This window comes from Camellia sinensis, chromosome 11 (assembly GCF_055761805.1).
Source record: "Camellia sinensis isolate YWXY chromosome 11, ASM5576180v1, whole genome shotgun sequence".
Taxonomy (NCBI): Eukaryota; Viridiplantae; Streptophyta; class Magnoliopsida; order Ericales; family Theaceae; genus Camellia; species Camellia sinensis.
This window is the reverse complement of record NC_138971.1, coordinates 75,847,913-75,872,034: the sequence shown is the minus strand read 5'-3', so window position 1 is coordinate 75,872,034 and position 24,122 is coordinate 75,847,913. Positions and strand designations below refer to the sequence as shown.

The window sequence follows — 24,122 nt, the reverse complement described above, 5'->3', positions numbered from 1 at the left end:
ATTGTTTCATGTTAATGCATTGCCTTTTTGAGCTTATGCTTCAGATTCTTAACATGTATGCATTTTAATTACACAATGCAACTGCAAATTGTTTTTTGTCTTCCTTCTTTTTGTCGGTTTCAACAATGCTGGGTTTAGTTGAAGCTTCTAATACACAGATCATCATTAGTTCTATGCCTCCTTGGATATGTATCCGAATAGCAAAATTGCAAATGATTACTTAAAACAGTTTTTTGAGATGGTAAGTGAACAAATTTTATGAGTCACAGCCTCACATGACAATTATTTTTATTTTATCCATCCATAGTTGATCAAGCAAATAGGGATGTTTTATCTTTCTACTAGTGTTGAAAGAGTAGTACTTGAAGTTTTATTGTTCCGTGTATCCCATATAGAAAGAAGAAAAGTAAATGACCACTGTGTGTTGAACAATATCCTGAACTGATATTAGCAAACCAAAGGAAAAAAGTAATTAAAAAAATAAAATAAAATAAAATAAAAGCTATCATTATGTAATCGGAAGATTAAACTTTAGACCTGAGTAGCTTTAAGTGCAATTACAAAGAGTTCATTATGTGTACGTTAATTTGCATTTTCATTCTTTCTTGCATGTTTGTATGTATTTGTCTATATATATTGTGGTGAAGAACTATTGTACACTATAACTTCAATGCATAACATTTACACAATTTCTCAAGTGTAACTTGTTTTAATAACACAATGTCTTAGTTCTTAAAAATCATTTGTTCGTATTACTTGTTAATAAATATCTCTAGATGGTGTTTCCATTTATACCAACCAGGAATTCAAGTTTATTTGTGGTGTATGTATCTGCTAATGTTATACTACTGTCAACTTTCCTTCCCATTCTTACTCTTATTGTTATAAGTTGAAAATAAAGCCTTCCCCATTTCTTCTTATCTGGAATTGATGGGTCTGGGGTCTCGTAATTAGCTTCCTACATCTCCAGGTTGTCAAAAGTATTTTCTAGAACTTCACAGCTGTTTGAATTGCCTGGTATCACCTGAACGGTATAGATAGTTTGGTCTTGATCAAAACCTACCTCATGATAATGTTCCCCATTTAACAAATTGGCTACATCCTAAGATGAGTTTTGTCGTTGCTCTAATGGTTGCCCTTTATTATTGGAATTAGGTCATCTTTGCCCACATTTTGGGCATTATGATCATCATTGGCTATGGCCTCCCCTGTGGCTTCTGTATGTGCCTCCATTCTACTTTTGGTTTCTTTCCCCAGTCATTCCTGAATACAGCATAAACCAAAGACCCATTGGTACACTTTTACCCCTTCAAAATTCTCATTCCTGTTGTCCAGGTCAAAGTTCCACCAGTTTACTACCCACTTCAATCTCAACATAGATTTTGGCAAAAGTAATTCTCTTTTGCGATTCAACTAGAATTTGCATCATGCTTGCAATGTGGCTTAACCCTTGCTCATCCCAATATTCGAAGGGGACATTGAAGAATTTTAGCCCAGGCAGGGACTTTTATTAGACTTTCCTTCCAACAAGTTTCTGTAGTCCCATCGCTTTAGGACCATTAGTTTCCCTCCAAAATGCCATGGCTTCCCTTCCAAAACTGAATCAAAAGAGGAAGAAACCCTTTACATTAGACATAACACGAATCAGTCCGCTCTTCCCCTATAGTTTTTGTGCAGGTTAACAACAAAAAGATAACTTCTTATCAATGAAGTAACTACTCTTCCCCCATAGTTTTTCGGCAATAGAATTAACAACACAAACATAACTTCTTATTAACAAAGTAACCCACCACCAGGCAATCATTCCATCCATCTACCTCGACACATAACAGTGGAGTAACCTTATTTCCCCATCCTCCTTGGGTGCAAAATATTCTACATTTATCTTAGTCACCTGTCCTCTGGCATGGTTTCAAAGCTGAAAATGTTGAGGTGGGTGAGTAAAAATTGATACAACTTCAAATGATTAGATTCTAAGAGACAACACCAATTTGTATGCAAAATGGTGAAAATTGTCTGAATTGTATAATGGGTTACCGATAGGGCCATAGTCTAAACAAATGTCTGCACTATGTTGTACCATGTTGAATAAAATCTAGACTAATAACTTGCAAGTTTAGAGTAGGCTGAAGCAATAGCTGAACACTAACACTGTGTTTCGATCATCGAATTAGGTAGGTTTTGGAAAGGAAAAAGAAAATGGAGAAAAAATTTAGTTTATATTTCATTCACATTTCCCTTACATTTTCATTTCCCTTTCCAAATTCCTATGCAAATCCATGATCCAAACACAACATAAGAGTTGAGGTTGCAAGTACTCGCATATTTGTTTTGATCACATAGAAAACTGAACAGCCATAAAAGTGTTTCTGTAATCAACATTGGTGAACAAGTGGTCACTTTAGATGCTTCTATTTTAGTATTGATCGTATATTTTGGTTACTCACAAGTGTGGTTGAAGATTTCATGAAGGTAATATGCACATGGAGTCCCAGTGGGCCGTTGGAAGTGTGTTTGTGTGAACAAAATGAATCTAATATTAGAATCTTTGTACATGTGGTGGATATTGATAATTATGTTACTTGATTTAGTATATGTCTAAACTAATATTCTAAACTGATGTCTAAACTAGTATTTTTAAAACAATGTCATCTAAAGTAGATTGCAAAGTTATATTTTACTTTAAACATGTAAAACAATGTAAGCCCAAAGCATCCTAAATGTTGGAGATGCCCAATATGCATGTTGTTGAATTGGAAAGTGTGCGAGGTGTCTACAGAAGTTGTTTTCATGTGATGGAAGACTGGTGTCAAACTGATTGATGTCCGTTTACTGTGCCTATGACTTGTTAGGTGTTTCGTGTGAAAGAAATGTCCTGCATGTTTTTCACTTGAATTTAAAGCGGGGTTTCTGCTCGAATGACATTAGCAAAATCACTGAATTGCTTCTGTGTATTTTGTTGATATAGTGCATTGATTGAGAATCAGAGTTGGTAGTGTAACTGTTATGTGCATGGTGCTATCCTGTCTTCAATAGTCAATACTACCACCAAGCAGTTTACTACACTTCCTGATCCCCATATCGCTTTGCCTCGAAGGCCCAACTTTAGCTTTTAATCCATCAAGATGTCCTCATGAAAAGGTTTTTAGTGTTTGGAGCACTTGGAGGCTTATGAGAGGAGTCCTATTACTAGATTGAGATATATTCATGTGACACTAGGTCCTAGAGGGATTCTGGTGATTTTATTGGAATGGTGCAAACCATTGGGTACAGTTTGCTTGTGTTTACATGCCTCTTGACATATCATCACATTTTGCAACCGTGTCTTGGTAGCCCATCATACCTAACTAGATGATTTTGCAAACCATGTCACTTATCAGTTGTAACCCTCCCCAAGTTACGAAAATAACTTTGTTCACTTACGTTTTGTGTGAACAATAAAAAAAATTTGAGCGACCCAAATATGTGGATTTCATACTAAAAATATGTAATGACTTCATCTAAAATGGTACGCCTAATTATTCTATACCAATTAAAATGTGTGAACAAAATGAAAATTACGGTCACAATCTTTCAGTGAGATACTTGGATAAATTTTGTTCTATCCCATACTCGACATGATGGTTGGCTCTATGTTAAATGATGTACAATCATTGGGTAAAACTAATCAAGACTCAGGTATATAGTATACTTTCTACTGTATGGGTAGAAAATGATGAGGAATCATAGTAGTGAGGAAGGTCATTAGTTACAATAAAGCTAGACAAGAGCTTCTAAACCATATACTTCTCGTGGGTTGCTACTCACTGCATTGAGTTGATACTCTTGTGTTTGACAATGATTGTTCCTTAATTAATTGTATTAGGTTGCACAAAATAATTAAAAGGTGAATGTGAAATTGTTCCAAAAAATCATCATTTGAACATGATTGCAAGAAAAATTTATTTAAATTAAAAATAATTTTTCATTCAAATAAATTTGTTATTATTTTGTTTACTTGCATCAAAACCAAATTGGATGTGATCCAGATTTGAACACGTTTTGAGAACAATCATGTCCGTTCTATTGAAGCTTTTCCATGGTAGAGGTGTCTCTTGCATCCAAACAGTCACAATGGCTATTCAAAGAACCATGGATTCGTCTATATAAATACAACCCTCCATTTCATTCATTTGGCATTGAAATCATCTTGGCTTCTCTTTTTTGCACTATGTTCTTCTCTTAAAAGAGAGTACCGCACTACATTGGTCTGCCAAACTCGTAAATTGAAGTGTTACTTCTGCGAGGTTCCCGATCGTTGCATCATGGGTGATGGATGTCTATTCAAACTCGTGAGGATTGTGGTGCGAGGGAAATTTCGTCTTGAGCATATTGTATCAAACACAACTCGGTCACCATCTGTAAAAATTTATGTATTATTGATTGATATAATGTTATTACAATTACAATGATTCATGATTCCTATATATAGAAGAGGGTGAGTGTGTAGTAGGTAAGGAGTAGGTGAAGTGGAGGTGGTAGTGGTGTAGTGGGTTAGGTTTAGTGGAGTAGGTGAGGTGGTAGTGGTGTAGTGGGTTAGGTTTAGTGGAGTAGGTTTAAGTGGGTGAAGTAGGTGATAGGTTTTAACAGCTCCCCGCAAACTCAAGGGGGATAGGAACTAACCAACTTGAGTTTGGAGAGAGTTACAAAACAAGAAAATACATAAAAATAAAAGAGAATAGGTGACACTGTATGGTCGTGTCAGACCATTGGTGAAGACACTGGATGGTGGTGTCATAACGTTGTAGAGGACACTATATGGCGGTGTCAGACCGATGTAGAAGACAGTTTATGGGGTCATGTCGAACCGTTGTAGCAGATAATGTTGTGACAGTTGTTGTGACAGTTTACAGAGTCTTGCTGGACCCTTGTAAAAACTAACCGAAATCAATGTCGGGACAGTTTACAGAGTCTTGTCGGACCCATGAAGGAGCTAACCGGAATCAATGTCGGGACAGTTTACAGAGTCTTGTCGGACCCTTGAAGGAGCTAACCGGAATCAATGTCGGGACAGTTTACAGAGTCTTGTCGGACCCTTGTAGAAACTAACCGGAATCAATGTCAGGACAGTTTACAGAGTCTTGTCGAACCCCTGTAGAAACTAACCGGAATCAATGTCGGGACTGTTTACAGAGTCTTGTCGGATCCCTAAAAAGTCGCACCCTCAAAAGGTGTGTCCAATCTATCAAAAGGCGTGCCATCAAAAGGCGTGCCCAATCCATAAAAAGGCGTGCCATCAAAAGGCGAGCCCAAGTCATAAAAAGGTGTGCCGGACATGATGGCGAGGCACGTGAGTGCCTTGGCTGGCGCGCCCGTTTGTCGTCTGGCGTCAAGTGGCGCGCGATACGCGTGGCTGCCTCGGCTATTTAACCAAGACGGAGGCTGAGGCTGAGGCAGAAGCTGAGACAGAAAAACTGAGAGAAACCTCTGAAAAACTCTTCCTTTGCTGAGAGAGAAACTCTGTAATACGCTGTAACACTCTGTTGCCCAGAAAATGGCTTCGTCTTCCCGTGGGCTGCTCACTCTCTTTCCCGACCTCAATGAGTCAACAAGAGAGAGAACTGGTGCGGTGGCCAGTGAACCTCAACCAAACACCTCTGTGTTTGCTCCATTGAATTTTCCGATGCGGTCGGTGGAGCAAAAAATGGCGGTGCAGTCGGATGTAGAGGCCAATCAGTATACCTTGAAGTCATGTGTGGAAACCATGACTGCGGTTACAAATTTGTCGAACCGGCTGCAGAGTAGGACAAATGAGGTGCAGCAGTTAAACGCCCAACTGGCTCTGCTCCAACGCATGTATAAGGATGCGCGAGCAGAGATAAGTGTGCTAAAGGCGGAAAACAAGGAGCTGAAGCGGAAGGCCAGTTTTATGTTCCGATTTGGAGGGCCGCCATATGCTGCAGTGGAGGAGCAGGGAGTAGTGATCATGCCCAGTGGAGTGGGAAACACGGAGGCAACACCGGCAAGGGCCGCCCAAGACGGAGGCAAGAAGAAAAGACCGGCGGCAGAATAGAGAAGAAAAATCCCACCTGTGAATGTGGGTGTTTGTTTGTATTTTATTTTTTATTTTTATTTTTTTTGTGTTTTTGTATGTGGAAACATGGTGATCGGGGTGAGACCCGACATGAATAAAATGAGTTGGTGTGCAAATTTGTAAATTGTTTGCAATGGTGTTTGGTTTTTTTTTTTTTTTTTTTTTTAAATAAGAATAATAATAATAATAATAATAAAAAGAAATTTGATTAAAAAGAAATAAAGAAGTGGGGATGGGTTCAAAAGTGGACACTATCAGTGGGAAACATGAGTGTATGGATTATTTGATATAATAATAATAATAATACTAATAATAATAATAATAATAATAATAAAATAAAAAGGTAGACCACTGAGAGAGAATGAGTGGAGTATGGTAAGGCTGGGTGTAAAGTGAGAGAGACTGGGAAAAAGAGATTCCACCGTCTGCCTGTTGTGGCTTGATTGTTGATGCATATGACCAACACCATAAGAAAGGCTGTCTTTGTAAAGTCCAAGATTATCATGAGAAACCTGATGTAAACACCCTGAAAAACTACCAGAAGTGAAGAGATCCAAAGCCTGCATTTTTATGTCCATTGAGCTTGAAATCGCCGAAGACGGTTGATTCAAGTTGGAAAACCGTCCATATTTTGTGGGAGAATTAATGATCTCAGTGTCGCATTGCCTTTACAGGAGGAATCTGTCTCTGGGTCTTGCAAATGGAAACTGTAGACAAGTCCCATGTTGATTTGCAAGACGCCGGTGGTGCTGGTGGCGCACCTGTTGTTGCTGAGATCGAGCTTGAAGAGAAGCTTCAAGTTCTTGATCGTGTGAGGGCCTGTGCCGCAGAATCGATTCGAGTTGATGTGAAACAATGCGAGATCTGTGAGGAGTCCGAGCTCCTCCGGGAGGTACCCGGCGATGTCGCCTTGGTTGGGATCGATACCGGCAATGATGTTGATCGAGGAGTTGTCCGGCGTCGTGGAAGAGGGTCTGGCGGAGAGAGAGCTTCCTGAGGTTGGAAAGGTGGGCAATCCGGAGGTCCAAGGTTTTTCAGCCATGAAGATTCGGAGGGTTGCATCAATCCATTCTTTTTGACAGAGGATAGGAACTTGTGTAAATTGAACTGACCGAGCAAAGTTGCAAACCAATATTCAGCAGCAGGAGGAGGAAGGACATGCAGAGTGATCAAGGTATGTGTAGAAAATTCAAGCGGAATAGGTTGAGGTCCGGCGGGCGGTCAAGGCGAGGTTGCCGCCCGCCGGTGAAGCGAAAAATATTAATTTCTTAACCTTGCTCTGATACCATGTAAAAATTTATGTATTATTGATTGATATAATGTTATTACAATTACAATAATTCATGATTCCTATATATAGAAGAGGGTGAGTGTGTAGTAGGTAAGGAGTAGGTGAAGTGGAGGTGGTAGTGGTGTAGTGGGTTAGGTTTAGTGGAGTAGGTGAGGTGGTAGTGGTGTAGTGGGTTAGGTTTAATAGAGTAGGTTTAAGTGGGTGAAGTAGGTGATAGGTTTTAACACCATCTATTAGATTTTGAATTTCCATCATATTAATTTTTAGGACAAATTACAAACACCCCCCTCGAGGTTTGGTAAAAATACAGATTCCCCTGAGGTTTGAAAAATTACAAATTGTCCCATGAAGGTCAAATTTTCATAACAAATTAGGAAAAATTAGGAAAAAATCTGTATGAAAATAAAAACCTCAAGGGTAATTTGTTATGAAAATTAAACCTCAGGGAGCGGGATGTAATTTCTCAAACTTCAGGGGAGGAATCTGTATTTTCACCAAACCTCGAGGGGAGTGTTTGTAATTTGCCCTAATTTTTATTGTTCACAGTTTTTGTGAGTATTTTTCTGATCATTTTATATTTGATTTCTGATATACAAAATAACCCATTGATACACACAAAATTATCATACATTTTCTTCACAATAATGTTATTATAAAAACCAAACAATACATCAATATTTCCACTGTCAGTTGTATTCATTTTATTTCTTCTATTTTTTTTATTTTTGAGTTAACCAAAGTGGGAATGATCTGGTTTCTTTTTATTTTTATTTTTATTTTTAAATTTTCATTCTTTCCTACAATTGAGTTGTGTCATGGTTTTCTGCAACATTTCTTTCAAGTAAGGCTTCTTTCCAGTCCAATCTAGACTGGAGAGGACTATCCAAACTAGTGGGGCTCACTACAGGCCCCATTTCGACAATCTAAACCGTTCTTTTTATCAGATCATGCATGTATATCATCCGTAAAAAAAAAAAAAAAACAAGTTAATTCGATATTCATAGTCCTTTCATTTTATTAAATTTTGTAACCAAAAAAATAGATGGTCTATTTTTAAAACACATTAACTGTTAATTTTTTTAGATACAAATTTTATAAAATGAAGGGACTACGAATATCGGATTGACCTCATTTTTTTATGGAAGATATAAATGTAGAGCCCAATAAAACGAATGGTTCACATCATCGAAATAGGACCCCTCCAATCCAAATTAAGACCGGAGAGAAACCAATCCCAACTAAAATCATGTTCTTATTTTAATCTTGGGGAAGGACTTACCATATTTTCAATTTTCAAATTTCAATATAGTGTTGGGCAAATCCTTAAGAGGTTAGATATATGAATCTCACCATATGTATGTGAGTTTTATTATATTTTTGTTGGCAATTTCTCCTTTAAAAAAAAATTCTTCTGACTTTGTGTTCTTTGGCCGTAGCCGATAACTTAAAATGGGGTCTTTTATGCACATAATCACAACAAAAAAATTGCAACTTTCATTTTTCTTTTAAATATATATATATATATATAAAGAAAGATGGGTTGCAAGCAAATTATGAGAACTAAATATAACATATAACTGAGGGAATCAATTATTGTTTTATTTTGTTTTTTTCTTATAGCTCTATATCCCACCATCCATTAGCGGGAAGCCCAATTAAAATCAGGGTAAAGCCCCATATGAACTAGTCTCAAGAAATTGTTTACACCAAAATGTTTTGAACTTGAGACCATAGAGGGAGCACGACCCCAGAGTCCAGCACTTGACCACCAGGCCAACACGTTTTGTTATATATAGAATAGTGAGGTTAAATTGTATGAACAAATTTATTTTTGCAACTACTAGAGGGTTACAACCGGTAAGTGACATGGTTTACAAAATTACCTAATTAGGAATGATGGGCCACCAAGACATTGGCTGCAGAACGTGATGATATGTTTCGAGCTATGTAAACACAAGCAAATTCTACCCAATAGTTTGTACCAGCTTATCAGTAGTCTATTGCCATCTCATAAACATTGAATTAGGTCGTTGCACTATAGATATGTCAACAATGTGCAAAATGGCATGAGACTCCCAACCATAGCCAACCCTGTTATACAATGCATACTCTTGGTCAACTTTGAAATACAAATGCATCCACATCAAAAATCCAATGAATAGCACCATTCCAATAGATTCACCAGAATCCCTCTAGGACCTGGTGTCATATGAAGGATAAGAGCATTGTATTTCATTCCCCTTTCGAAAGACATAAGGCTAAAGACTTGACTTCTTTCATAGATTGTTGGGATCTGTCCTTTTACTTAATATTTCACCAAACCCTACTTCACTCCATCAATCTTAATCCTACTGCCCTTACTACAACTAAACCACCAACAGCGAGAGAGCCGACATTACTATAGAATGATAGATGTATATAAGGCTAACAACTCATTCTTTAGCAACTCATTCTCTAACAGGAAAAGCAAAGACCTTACCACATCAACAGGTAATCCCGCATCTGATAAGGCAAGTCTCCTTCTCGGAACAAAGCTACAAAACATAGCTATGAAAAGCAATCTGCCCAAGGAGGGCTAGCTAGTCTGCTCTAATGCTAGGCTAGGTGATTCCTCTCTATCAATGACTGAAGCAACATCCATAGAGAGCGAGCTCACTATACCACCGGGTTGCCGCATTTGCTTATGAAACAAGAACAAGAGAACTGAGCATAAGTTTGATTTCTTAGGGTAGTCACTCAAAAAGGAATTTCATCCGTCACTTCGCCCCCCCTTTAAGACTGATTCCTTCTAGCTTCTAGGCAAGAAGGTTGGCACAAAAGCATTTTATTAAATATTTATGAAGTGTAAAAAGTGCGAATTCAAAATTTTTTATTAAATATTTTTGTAATTTATAAAATATAATATGTGAATGTTCACACTTCCTGTGAATAAAAATGTGATTTTTTAAAAAGTGTGAATATTCACACTATGAATAAGAAAAACGTTAATGCTCGAAAAATATGATTATTTAAAAAAATAAAAAATAAATAAATAAATAAATAAAAACTATGAATATGCACACCAACTTTAAAAATTCACAACTTATTGAAATATGAATATTCACATTATAATTATTACATTCATTGAAAATTCACACTAAATAAATCATATTGTAGAAGATAAATTAGATTAGGTACTCTAATAAAATCTTCTCTTATAATTTACTCTTGAAATTATAATTCTCATCCATTTTTTAAAAAACAAATGTAATTTAAATATATAGTTGTCAATATCTGATCATCTTAATTTTTGGCATGAATATTTTATTCAATAAGTACTAAAAGGTGAACGGTTCGCATCACCGAAGTCGGCCCAAAAATGCACCTACCAAGCCTAAACATCTCAAGTTAAAATAGCTAACTTGAGATAATCCAAATCCCTAAGATTACAATACCAAATGGGATAGAGTGCGCATAGCATCATAGCTAAACCTCCACATCCAAACTAAATTGCTAACTAGAAAGAAACAAATCATGTACAAGCACCCTAACCTAAACCTAAGAAAAATGTTGGCAAAAAGTCAAAGAATGGTTTAGTGCCAGTTAAACATATGGGAGTCAAAGTAAAATAATACACAATCATAGAAAGTTTTACAATTTTAATTATTAATATGTATAAAGTATTCTATTGATTTGTAAATAATTTTGCAAAATTACACTAATGTGACAATTTCTCTAAAAAAAAATTAGTTTTTTGTTAAAAAAGTCCAAAAGCAAAAAAAACTAATAAGCTATCAGTTAAAATAATCAGATGTTACATCAACTTTTTCACTAAAAAAATAATTTATTTAATAATTTCTTAGATACATTTAACTTTTTTACTCATAAAAAATCTAAAAGGTCACAAAAAAGTTAACCCCAAACCAACCCTAAAACTAGAATCAACAACACCAAAAAATTAAAGAAAAAAAAAGAAACAAAAACAAAACAAAGACAGAAAGATGTCTCTTCAATCCACACTTATTACATCCAACCATAAACAAACTGGAGCTCAAAAAGCATCTGACAATGGCAACAATGCCACAATCAATTGGAAAACTGTGTGAATCTATCAAAGTGAGACTAGCTCTTGGGGTTCAATATAATACCAGATATGCAGATGATTTTGTTAATGACCTAATTTATATATTGAATTCAATAAGGTGAAGATGATTAAACATCCTTGGAGTGAGTATGGATAGTGCTACGGGCTGGGTGTATGGCAGTGAAATCCTTTTCTGCTTATAATTGCCTCATGGTTAAATTCTTTTTAACCATTGGCTTGTTGCCTTACGGTTTGTGTTGCAAATTATGGGCATGATGCTTTGTGTCAACCAAATGCAAGTTTTACACTTTGATTTCTCGATTTTGTTCTTTATTAATGTATGAGGTAAGGTTTCACCTTGATTTCTTATCAATAAAATAGAGAAAACTTGCATGCTCATTCAAATCTCAAACAAGTGCACACATTCATACAAATATGTTGTCTTAACACCACAAGTATCTACACTATTATATTGTAAGCCACTTGAGGAACTACTACATTAATCTACTATTTTCTGGTTGGCCAATATTTGATCATATAGTACACAAAAATTGCTCCACATTTTCTGGATAGAATAGTCTTGATAGGATGACATTGTTCTCTCAGGAAAACATTTACACCCTAACACGTACCCCATGAATTTTGTATCAAACAGATGTTGTCTAATATGCCCTTATCAATACCACATCCAATAAGCAAAATGACACGATAGTTTGGCTTAATAGTTCCAATATAAATTTCATCCGGTGATTCATATATACCTTAAAATACAAATAATAATACATAATCACTTTGTAGTTTTTGAATTGTTCAGTGATCAAAACAACTGCACCAATAGGCTATTTCTTTGCTACTTTATCTCATCCTCATCTTCTTAGTCTAAGTTCTTGAAACTTTCAATCCAACTGAACTTTATTTAATCAAAATAAATAAATAATAAGTTAACCAAAAAAGTTAAAAGAAAAATCATAAAACAAAAAAATATATATATTCATATATACATTTACCGTATCCTTCTTTTTGTCCAGGCATTGTTGGTTTTTCGCTTTGAATAGGCAATCAATCTCTCGCCTTATGCCACATTGTTTGGCATACCGCAAACCTTCATTGATCGAACGAACATAACACGTTTCATTTTCTTTCTTGATGCAATTTATCAATTCTTGTAGTGCTAACTGATATATCTCATGTTATATATTGACTCAATAACTGCGCAATGTCACGGTCTTGGTTTTTCCAAGCCAACCGTGCGGGCCTTAGATGTTTGACACCCACCTGATTTGCACCTAAATTAGACTACTTGAAAAAGAACTAGGAAAGATTCACACATATTTGAGGAATTCTAGAGAGAGAAACACTTTCACACATATTTGAGGAATTCTAGAGAGAGAAACACTTTCTAGAGAGAGAAGCTCTTAGAGGATGCTTTTCTAAAATATTATACACAATGTTTAGAATTATATATAATATTCCCACAAGTTCGCAAGTCTTTCGGAAGGTTACAGAATCCTCCATTAGCCTCTCCTTTGGTTGGGATTTTGTGTAGGCAACTCAGTGGGTTGTAATAACATGCAACTATAGCCCAACAAGAAGCTGGCAATAAAAACAAAAACAAAACGTGTACCTTTGAAAAATAAAATTGTATAATAAATTTATTATTAGAAAAAGTATCAAGATTTAATTATCTTACCACGACGTGGATTTCAAACTTCATTTAAGAAACCTTCCTCAATTGACACATCGCATTATTAGGAGACATAGCCTATATATTAACATAAAAAACAAATTGAATAATTACAGCATAAACTTGACATAATCAAGCTTTGTACAAATTTAATCAATAAATACTTTCTACAACATTCAAACCTAAAAGCATCTTTTACCACTATGTTTATGCCAAATCTTTGTAATTCATCCTTCTATAGTAACTTTATTCAAACAAGGAGTAAACCATAGGTTTAATTTTTTTGATCCACATTGGAGATATATTTTATTATTGGAAAAGTGAAAGAACAAACGGTTTACAAGGAATACAACACCAAAAGCCAAGTTAAGGGGGACAGGTTGGATCATAGCGAATGCATTCCAATGAGATTGGTATTTGAAACAAACGAAATCATATACAATCTCGAAGCCAAACAGAGAAGTAGCAGCATGCAAGATGCTAACAAAGAGAGAGTCAATCCCCAAGGGCAATTGAATACCAAAAACACTAAACAAGGAGAACCCGTCCATAGGTAAATGACATATAATGTAGAAATCGCTTTGGTACACACCCTTAAAAGATGTGTATCATACACACCTTATTACATCTTTTTTATAACAAATGTTACTTAATTTTTTTATAGAGATGCAACAATTTGTAGTTCATAAATGAATTTACGCATTTTGTGACAATTTTAAGCATTTTCATCTAAAAGTCTTGAACCACAAATGCGTAACACTTGAAATGCATAATTCATTTTTGAACTACAATTGTTGTAACTTTATCAAAAAAATTACGTAATATTTGTCACAAAAATGTGTAATAAGGTGCATATGGCAGAGTTTTCTTTGTTTAGTGTTTTTTGATACATTATATGTTATTTATCTATAGGCGAGTTTTCTTTGTTTCGGGTTTTGATATTTATTTGCCCTTGGGAATTACCTATTTCTCTTTGTTAGCATCTTGCCTACTACTTTTGCGCTTAGTTTCGGGATTGCATATGATTTCGCTGATTTTCGGATACCAATCTCATTAGAATGCATTTGCTATGATGCAACATGTCCCCTTTAACTTGGTAATTGGTGTTATATTCCCTTATAAACCGTTCTTTCATTTTTCCAATAATAAAATTTATCTCCTTTGCGGATCAAATAAATAAACCTAGTTTGAATAAAGTTACTATAAAAGAATGAATTGCAAAGATTTGGCATAAACATAATAATAATAGGTGTTTTTAGGTTTGAGTCTTGCAGAAAGTATTTATTGGTTAAATTTGTACACATCTTGATTATGTCAAGTTTATCCTGTAATTATTCAATTTGTTTTTTATTTTGATGTATAGGATGTCTTCTAATAATGCGACATGTGTTCAGTGGAAAGAAGTACGTTTCTTAAATGAAATTCAAAGAACGTTCTTAAATGAAATTCAAAATCAGCATCATTGTGGTAAGACAATTAAATCTCAATACATTTTCTAATAAATTTATTCTAAAATTTTGTTTTTGTTTTTATTGCCAACTTATTGGGCTATAGTCTGCTAAATACAAAAACACAACCAAAGGAGGGCTCAAGCCATTGAGGCTAATGGAGAGAATTCTAGAACCTTCCGAAAAACTTGAGAACTTGTGAGAATATTGTATATAATTCTCTTGTATATAATAAGGGTGTTTGGGAAGTTGGTTATTTTAGTAGACTATTTTAGTTTTTAGCTATTTTAGTAGGCTAAAATAGTGTATTTGGGAAGGTTAGATTTTTTTTGTAATTAGATGTGATGTTTGTGAGAGAAAAAATAAATTGATTATGGATTTGATGTAACATTTTATCTTTTCGACTATCTTAGTCTATTTTGTCTTTTAGTGCTATTTTAGCCTAAAAACCCAAAAAAAAACCTATTGCCAAACGCCCAATATATTTTACCATAGATTCTAGATAGTTCTAAGAATGGAAAACATTAATTGTATATTCTAGATTGTTCCTAAGAGGCTAGGATGCCTACATAAAGGGATGCCTCATTTGGCCAAACCATATAAGGAAAGTGTAATCCAAGTGATTACCAAGCAAAGCATTCTACAAGAGCTTCTCCCTCTACAAAGTATCTCTCTAGAATTTCTCAAATGTGTGAATCTTTCCATCTCTCTTCCAAGTAAGTTGACTTAGGTGCAAACCAGGCAAGGTGTCAACGCCGCACAGTTGGCTTGAAAAAACCAAGGTCATGATAATGCGCAGCTATTGAATCAATATATAACATAAGCCATATAAATTATCACCATAGGAACTGATAAATTACGTCGAGAAAGAAAATGAAACGTGTTATGTCTACTCGATCAATGAAGATTTTCGATATGCCAAACAATATGGCATAAGGCGTTAGATTAATTGCTCATTCAAAGCCGAAAAATAACAATGTCAGGATAAAAAGAAAGATACAATAAATGTATATATATATTTCATACTTTTTTTTATGACCTTTTTGCTTTAACTTATTATTTATTTATTTTGGTTATAAAAAGCCCGATTTGATTGAAAGCTTCAAGAACTTAGACAAAGAAAATAATGATGGGATAAAATAGTCAAGAAACAACCTATTGGTGCAGTTTTGATCATTGAACCGTTCAAAAACTATAAAGTGATTATGTATTATTATTTGTATGGTAGGGTATATATGATTTATCTATGAAATTTTACACTAGAGGTGTTAAGCCAAACCATCCTACCGTTTTGCTTATCAGATGTGGCATTGATAAGGACATAATGAACAACTTATGGTTGATACAAAATTCGTGGGGTATGCGTTGTGGTGTAAACAACTATACCAAAATTATTCGTAATTCAAGTCTTCCTGAGAGAAGAATGTCTTGCTATCAAGACTAACCTATCCAGAAAATGTGGAGCAATTTGTGTATTATATAATCGAATATTGTTCAACCAAATAGTAGTAGATTAATGTCCAGTGTTTTTTTTAGACAATATAATAGTATAGATACTTATGGTGTTAAGAAAGTGTGTATGAGTTATGTGCACTTATTTTTACTAGTTTAAGATTTGAATGAGCATTATGTTTTCTTTATTTTGATGATTGTATTGTCTGGTGTCTTTTTTTCTTTATTTATTTCCAAAATGAACTTTATTGATAACAAATCAAAGCGAAACCTTACTTCATACATCAATAAATAAATAAAAAATCCAAAAATAAAAGCACAAAAACTTCATCCCAACTAGTTTGGCACAAAGCATCATGTCCAATCATTTACAGCACAAACCACAAGGCAACAAGCCAATGATTAAAGAGAATTAATCCAGGAGGCAATTACAATAAAAAAAAGATTCACTACCATACACCCAACACATAGCAATGCACCTACTCACTGTTCAAGCCTTACATCATCTTCCCTTATGGAATTCAACCTATAGACCAGGTCATTAATAGAATCATCCACTTGTCCGATATTATACTTAGTCCAAATAGCTAGTCTTTGATAAATTTACACAAAGTTTCCCCATTGATTGTGTCATTGTTGAATTTGTTGACATTGTCTGATACTCATTGTCTGATACTCTTTGAGCTCCAATCTGTTTATGTTTGGATCTAATGGGTGTATCTGTTTTGTTTTCGTTTTGTTTCTATTTTTTATTTTTATTTTTAATTTTATGGTGTGTTGTTGATTCTAACTTTTGAGTTGGTTTGAGCTAACTTTTTTGTGACTTTTTAGATTTTTTTAGAGATAAAAAAGTTAATATATCTAAGAAATTATTAAATAAACTATTTTTTTTTTAGTGAAAAAATTGATGTAACATATAATTATTTTAACTGATAGCAAATTAGCTTATTACTGTAGTTTTTTTTGCTTTTTGACTTTTTTTTTAACAAAAATTACTTTTTTTTTTTAGGGAAATTATCACATCAGTGTAATCTTGCAAAATTATTTAAAAATCAATAGAAAACTTTATATATATTAATAATCAAAATTGTAAAATTTTCCATGTTGGGTATTGTTTCTCTGACGCCATTTTTTTTTTTTTCGCCAAACCATTCCTTGACTTTTTTGACTACATTTTTCTTGGGTTTAGGTTAGAATAGGTGTACATGATTTGTTTCTTTCTAGTTGGGATGGAAGGTTTAGCTATGATGCTATGTGTACTCTATCCCATTTGATATTGTAAACTTAGGGATTTGAATTCTCTCAAGTTAGCTATCTTAACTTGAGAGAGTGTTTAGGCTTGATAGGCCCATTTTGGGGCCGACCTCCATGATCTGAACCGTTCACTTACTCGTTGAAACAATCTAGCATATGAGTTTACTACACACTAGAAGTCGAAGAGTTTTATAGAAGAAGAAAAAAAAAACTAAATGATTATTTATTGTTTTATTTACTAGTGTATTGGAGCATGAATGAAATGCACAAATTTATGTTGTGTATGGTATCACATCCCAAAAAAAAAAATTGTGATCTAGAGGGTAGATTATTGAGTTGTCCAATGAAAAGATAGAATACATTATGTAGTAGATACATCTTCTTTAGATAATCTCCATTCAGAATTATATTTGTGTTGAAAAGACAGCACAAGATGTGTGTCTTATTTAGATAATCTTCCATTCAGAATTATATTTATGTAAGGGACAACCATTTGGATCTTTCTTAGTTTCTTCCACTCATATTTTAGAGGATTTTAAAATTTTTGGTCTCTTGTCATTTCTAATGTGGTTAATTAGATAAGTTGTGACTTGCCTGATTCTTCCGTAGATCAATATTCATTTTTCAGTTGGTTCATCCTCCTATTGTTTTTGGCATTTCTTTGTGTGTTTTGAACTTGGCCATATGTTTTTGGAAGTGATTAAGTGCAGCTGAGGTGCTACGATCATGAAATACAAAATATTATGTTTGGGACTTTGTATGGGACAAATTTGTTTAAATTTTATAACAAGCCTGAACATTTTTGCAGATAGAGCAGCAAGGGTTGGGCATGCATCAACAACTTTTCTTTTCTTTTCTTTTCTTTTCTTTTCCTTTCTTTTTCCTTTTTTTTTTTTTTTTGAAGAAGAAGAAGAAGAATAGAAGGTCGTGATGAACTTCAGTCTAATTTACTTGAATTATATTGAAATTTGATCCGGTCTTATTGGGTCTCCTTTTTTAGATTTATAGCAACATTGAAAACAAATTTGATGACGAATTAAAATTCACAACTGCTATGATAAAATAATAATTTTGATAACTACCGACACAATTTTAGGTATGCATCTTTCTCAAATTTATTTAAACATCTGAATCATTATAATTGAAAATATTGGTTAACAAAATACTCTGTGCTATTGATGGACTACCAAGTGCCCCTTGCCTATGACACTCCACAACCCATAATAATTAACGTTAAACATTCCATATTCACAAAATCTCAATGATGTGGACCAAAAAGGTGTCAGATGAGGAAAGAATCAAGCAAGTTTGGAAATTTAAAATTTTAGGAATTATTACACTATTAGAATATTAGGTAGGTTATTAGTTAGGATTTAATTATTTGGAGTGTTTAATTAGGGTTTTTAGATGCCTATGAATAGGCTATTAGGGTTATTTAGCTATGAATAATGAATTGAGACTATTGGCATTGAGTTTAGGGTTTATTTTCGTTTCTTTTGGGTGTGCTTTATTCTTTTCTCTTGAATTATTTTTATTCTTTAGTGATCCTATATCTGGTTAGAGCTTTATTTGGATATAGCAAACATAGAGGGTTTATTCTTAAGCATTGATGATTTTGTCTATCGAATTGAAAGGGCACTTGAAATTCATGAATCTAGCAACACATGGATGAAACCAGAGGATGACATAGCTTGGGAGGACAAGATAGTGTATTAGAAAGTTGTTTTGGTGATGCTTTTTTCATGTCAAAGACTGACAGCTTGCCAACTTTTTGGTTCTAGTTTCTTTATTTTTTTGCTAGTAATTCTTATTTTTGATTTTTATTTAATAAAATGTTTTTTTCCTTCTATTGATATTATATATATAAAGGTCAAGGATTACTAGCAAAACTAAAGCGAGTGGGTTTGGGAGCTAACCTGTGATGCCTGGGATGGAGAGATTCAAGCTTTTATCCTTTAGAAGTCTTTTCCCTTGTTTCCATTCTGCAAATTTAAGAAAACATAATTATATAATTTAACTCTAGACTTAAAAAAAGTAAAACTGGGAAATAGAGCAAAAAGTTAAACATATGAATGTAAAGTTTGAAATGATGTTTCAAGGAAAAGAAAAAAGAGAAAAGGGGAAGAACAAAAAAAAGCCATTAATGAAACATTGCAAAAACAATGTTTCAAATTTTGACAAGCACAAAATGGATAAAGGAAGCTATTTAAAATAAATAAATAAATAAAAGAACGCAAATCGGTATTATCTCAATATTATTGCTATTCAACTATTATTAGCAACAACACTACTCTTAATAGCATGTTGCTTCACCATCAAGGTGTGAACTTAACACATAGATCAACCAACCTAGTTAATCAGCGAATCATTAAATCTGCCAGTCCAAGTAGCAATTTTGAACCAGCCTCTCTTATTTTGAATGAAGTATGGTACATTACATCTCTTCTTGGCATATTTTTACCAATTAAAAGTGATTGTGCACCATATGGTTTCTTTGCTTCCAAATGAAAATTATTTTCAAACAATGTTTTAATTCTGGATTTCTTCTTAAAATTAAAGATGTTTGGATCTTGGATTTAAGTAGAATTTGTGAAAAGGAAAAAGAAGAAGGGAAATGTGACAAACCCTAAACCCCTTTGCTTTTCCCTGTATATCACTACATTCATATCCAAACAAAGAGAAATACAATGCATTAAACAGATAAGTTACTGGCTGGTCACATCCGCTAATCCTTGAATTTTGGGCACGGAATGTGCATGTGATGTAACGTGCTTAGTTCCCACAAAGACCTCACAAAAAACCAAAATCCAATTTTGGCAGCCTCTTAATTTTTCTAACAAAGCATCTAGACCAACTCATTTTTCCAATTCATCACTTTAATAGAAAATGGATCCCACACAGTATAATCCCAGCAGAGAGAAGAATGTACATCTACATATCTATACACATGTATACACCTACAAATATAAATACATACATACATGTGCAGATTTGCATCTAGAAAATTTATATATAAAAAAAAAAGTCCTCATTGAACATAGAATTACAAATTAACAACAAAGAGTTATTAAAAAGGGGGGGGGGGGGGGGGGGGGGGGGGCGGCGGGGGGGTGTTCATTAAATTAATCATACTCATTGTCATGAACAAAATACTTTCACATAGTCAGGTTTTGATGACTTTATGTTTCTATGTTGTGAAAAAAAAATTAAACCTGACTTTATGTTTCTATGTTGTGAAAAAAAAATTAAGTAATTCCTGTGCTATTTTTTATAACATGTCTAGACTTGACAGTAAGTACTTTTTTCTAAAAAGTTAATAGAAGACAGAAAAGCTTTCAATTAACAAATTAACTTAACAAAGTCTCACATCCTAACTATTTGGCAATAGGTCTACAAACCCTTTTCGAGAAAAGGTAATAAGTTTCAGAACTCCCTCATGAAAGAAATCAACCTACAAGCATGCCTAATATTTACCTAAGTGTATTCTTTACATGACGTCTCAGTAGTCAAAGCCCTTGCAGATTGTAATAAGCTCTGGCTTTTTGATCGAAAACATGAATTATAGCTACAGCAAGACAAGAGATAGTACCAAATAAGTTTGATTAATAACAAGCATTTACTATTGAAGAACTCTGATGAATAAGTGTGATGCATGGAGGTTCAATCAATAATAAGCATTTAATAAAGCTGTTTGGAAGGCCTTTATACCAAACATACAGATTTTCAGATAGTTAACATACATATTTTGTGCTTTGTAACTCTAAAAATAAGGCTTCAACTCACTCGATCTTTTCTGTTGAGGAGAGTTTTGGGGTGAATTAGTATAGTGGTGGGGTATCTGTTGGGTATATGTCCTATCCTATGAATTTGGAGATGTTAGGATCTTGGTAGTTTTGAAACGTCTCTAAGGATTTGATGAAATTAATCTAGGAATCCTTGTTTTGTTTTTTGTTTTTGTTGCTGTTATTTGGACTTTATGGTTAACTAGAAATGAAGTTATCTTCAACCAAAGGTGGTTATCTAGTAAAGGACAGTGCTGCATTCTGGATAAAAGCAAACAGAGAGACCTTGTTTGATAAACAAGATTAATATTGAATGGGTTAATAATCCCATGAATTAGTGTAGGATTAGTTTTCTAATTAAATTAGTTAGATAATCATTTATTATGTATTTATTTAGTTTTTTTTTTTTTTACTCAATGTCTGATGTACATGCAAGCCGGTTAGTAAAACTTGCAATCAAACATGGGATTGTGAGTCCGTAGACTAACAATCCCAATTCTATGCTATAATCCTACTAATCAAACATGCCCAGAGTATTTTATTTTTCAGCATATGATGTGAGTATATTTGCTGATTCTTTTTTCATGTCAAAGGCTGGCAGCTTGTCATCTTTTTGCTTCTTTTTTCTTTCTTTTTTTCAGTTATACATGCTTGGCTTGGACCATGAATACATGATGCTTATTCATGTAATCCTTCCATCAACATTTAATAATAAAATGTTTTTCATTTTTTATTAATAAAATATATTTTTTGATTGAAAAAAATGTCAAGGATGACTAGCATTAGTAAAACTAAAGCCGTGTTTGGTTGAAGGATTTGGAGAGAAATTTGGAAAATGAAAGGAAAAAGGTTAGTAGAATGTAAATAAAATGTACTTGCAGTTAATTTTGCACACCATTTTCCTTTTCCTTTATAAATCCCTCCCCAAGTCCATACACCAAACACAACCTAAAAGAGTGGGATTAGAAGCTAACCTTCAAATGCCTGTGATGGAAGTTGAAACACATATAAACAAACAGAGAGCAATACATAAACTAGGAACAACAAAAATGAAGATTATATGATCAGAAAATCACGAACAGTGAGAGAGAGAGAGAGATGCCTGATCAAATTGAGATAAATGGTCCCAAAATCGCGAGAGGCATTGTGCCCTAATGCAGAAACCGTAGGCACTGAGAGTGAGAGTGAAACAGACGGGAAAACGAGAGAACTTCGTGATGTTGATCAATAGAGACCCACAGAGAGGCATTTTTTTTTTTTTTTTGAGAAAAAAAGTAGAGAAGCTCTGTATAAAAATACAGTGATGCTACAAAACAAACCCACCAGCGTCTCTCTGGTTTTCTCTCTCCTGCTATTTCTTCACCTCTTACCTCATCTCCCACAACACAGTTCTTCAACAACACAAAAACCCCTCCTTCATCTTCCTCCCCCCTCTCTCTCTAGAAAAAAGAAAAAAGAAAAAAAAAATAGATCTGAAAATTTCTGACTTGTTTTCGAACGAAACCCTTCGGATTTTTTTTTTCTTTTGTTGCTCAATCTCTGCTACTTGTTGAATTCAAGTTCTGAGGATTCGAAGGCCTAGGCCGTCCGTCGCAACGATGCATTCGCCGCCTTACTCTCGCCAGCTTCGGCGCCGATATCTCCCTCCAAAATGCCGCCTCCGACGTCACGGTGTTGCTCCTCTAATACCAGCATCGACGTCGCAGTGGTGCTCCTCCATGGATATGAACTTCACAGTTTCTCTCTCTAACTTTCATGGATATGAACTTCAGAGTCATGGCGGCGAGCAGGTGGAGAAGCCTTAAGAGGACGATCGGTGGAGCGTGAGGCATTGCCTTCATGAACGATTTCGGAGCCATCGAAAGAGTCCGGCCAGATCTATTAAACCTCGCCACTGCCACTGACGCTACCGCTGCCGCCGCGGCGGAGATGGGGGCAGCGGTATATGTGGTGACGAGAGTGAGAGACAGTGGAGAGAGAGAAAACCCTAGGACAGAGAGAGGAGGAGGAGGAGGGGAGGAGGCGGAGAGAGATTTTTGAACAGATGTTTTTGTATATGTAGGGGTATTTTGGTCATTTCACAGTGTCATATATTAAAAAGTATTAGAGATTGTTTGGGATGATCTAAATAAGTATATTTTTTGAATTTTTATGAAATATGGATTGAATTTGGGTTAGATTTGAAGTGTTGTGTTAGAGAAGTGATACTACTTAAATAGGATAGTATTTTTTGACTTTTTATCTTTTTTCAAGCATGCCAAACTTGGTCTTACTATTAACAGGGAGCTTATATGTGCACACATCCATTCCACTCCGTGCACACACTTAATGATAATTATTTTTATTATAATTTTATTTCCAAGTGAAATTACTATTATGGATATCACACACAATTCAAATAAACATATTCGCAAGTTGAATGTCAAAAAAATGAAGAAAAAAAAATTCAAAATTCTATTGTCGAAAGAAATGATAATTTTCGAAATGCTACTTCCGAACAAGTTATTTATTGAGAAGGATGTGCATAGAGTGTAATGGGTGTGTGCAAATAGAAGCTTCCCTATTAACTCCTGCTTAAATTTTTTGGGATCTCTAATTTATAATTTTTTTATTACAATTATGCTTTTAAGTAAAATTACATTAAAAGACATCGAAACACTCACCTATTAAATAAGAACTAACACTCTACAATATTGAACACCCACCCTCACCCCTACTCCCACCTCTAACTATACATATTACATCTTTCTAAACCCTAAATTTATTACTCTTCATAACCAACTGTAGTTGGTTTTTCGTGCTCCTCGGAGGGGTTTACTCTCCACTGGTACGATAGGCTTACAGTTCGGACTCCCGTGATTCTAGATTTGGTTTCACAAGTACAATGTGAAACATAAAACAAATGAGAGTCCAAATCCGAGAAATCCCAAAAAATTCATTAATCATCAGAGATGCCAAAAGTGGACTGTATAGCTAGATTTCAGAGCCGTTATCCAAATATTTTTAGAAAATTTAGGAAACTCTGTAACTCGTGCTAAAGGCCACTTGTTCGTCATAACCAAAATTGTCTCGGTT

The 24,122-nt window shown here is 34.4% G+C and overlaps 1 long non-coding RNA gene across 8 annotated transcripts; it reads right to left on the bottom strand.

Annotated features, from left to right (window-relative positions):
- Positions 1-725: 725 nt before the first annotated feature.
- Positions 726-23,065, bottom strand: LOC114301777 (uncharacterized). Of its 8 annotated transcripts, XR_014344145.1 has the most exons (7): positions 22,150-23,065; positions 21,927-22,031; positions 20,740-20,830; positions 19,182-19,247; positions 13,118-13,189; positions 12,435-12,529; positions 11,927-12,337 (listed from the first exon to the last, which is right to left on the bottom strand). It is a non-coding gene; the product is annotated as an uncharacterized LOC114301777 (long non-coding RNA). The 8 variants fall into 8 exon arrangements; XR_014344148.1 differs by lacking the exon at positions 13,118-13,189 and having other exon boundaries at positions 12,429-12,529; XR_014344144.1 differs by lacking the exon at positions 13,118-13,189.
- Between the last annotated feature and the right edge of the window lie 1,057 nt (positions 23,066-24,122).